Source organism: Lolium rigidum, chromosome 3, assembly GCF_022539505.1.
Source record: "Lolium rigidum isolate FL_2022 chromosome 3, APGP_CSIRO_Lrig_0.1, whole genome shotgun sequence".
Classification (NCBI taxonomy): domain Eukaryota; kingdom Viridiplantae; phylum Streptophyta; class Magnoliopsida; order Poales; family Poaceae; genus Lolium; species Lolium rigidum.
In genome coordinates this window covers 335,005,263-335,006,299 of record NC_061510.1, presented here as the reverse complement: position 1 = coordinate 335,006,299, position 1,037 = coordinate 335,005,263, and the positions used below count along the sequence as shown (strand labels likewise).

At 53.2% G+C, this 1,037-nt stretch overlaps 1 non-coding gene across 1 annotated transcript; it reads right to left on the bottom strand.

The window, feature by feature from the left end:
• Positions 1-427: 427 nt before the first annotated feature.
• TRNAG-GCC lies at positions 428-498 on the bottom strand. The gene has a single exon. It is a non-coding gene; the product is annotated as a tRNA-Gly (tRNA).
• Positions 499-1,037: the final 539 nt, after the last annotated feature.

Genomic DNA, 1,037 nt, shown 5'->3' with positions numbered 1-1,037 from the left:
GGTTGATGATAAAAAGCCTATCTAGCTAGCGAGGTCCCTGCCTAAGCTGCCAGCGACCTCTGTACCGCGAAATTTATACTCGACGGTGATGCGTGCGTGATGATGGCCTCTGGGAAAGAGCAACGTGACATCCCAACGCACACAAGTGCCATAGATCCATTTGGTTTGCATACATATTTTTCCAGCAGCCTCCAAGGATGAACAGGGGCTGCAGTCCAGGCGTTTTCAGCAAGTTGAGTTTTCCTGGAGGGCCCTAGTTGAGGGTAGAGTCGAGGGAATCTGGTTGGGGTGGCATGAAGATTCAGGATGGGCCCAGATGTTGGTGGTTTTGGGCCTAAGACGAGCCTTGTAACAAAAGTGACAACACAGTGTCTTCCTGCAGCGACAAAAAAAAAATGGTGAAAACACAGAGGAGAGGGGAAAAAAATGCACCAGCCGGGAATCGAACCCGGGTCTGTACCGTGGCAGGGTACTATTCTACCACTAGACCACTGGTGCTGTTTCTGTTAATTGCATCCATTTATCCTAGAGAAATGGTCGCCTGACAAGGACACGGACCAGATATACGTAACGGAGAGGAGAGCAATATCTAAAGGTATAATTGATGCACCCCCATCAGGCTACCAGGTAAATCAGATTTTACTCGCCATTAGATCTTACCTCTAGGTAAATCCTACCGTTAATTTATTTTTACCACGGGCGTATAAATTGGGAAGCCCACCGTGAAAACCTAGCTTCTCCCCGCCGCCTCCCCGCTCCCGCTTCATCTCCTCCACTTCTGCCCCACTCACCGCTGCCACGAGCCGCCGCATTGCCGGGAGGACCGGAGGAGCCCTCCACCGACCCTTTGCCACGCCTTCCACCACCCTTGTGCGGGGCAAGCGTCAGGCGGCGGCGGCGTCGAGCGGTGAGCAGATGGAGCCGGACGAGATGGCCGTGGCGGACAGAGGGAGGAAGAGTTGCAAGAACTCCTCAAAGTCCACCTCCTTCGTTCCATGCCCCAAGTTCTGGCTCCACAATCCCCTACCTCTCTATGT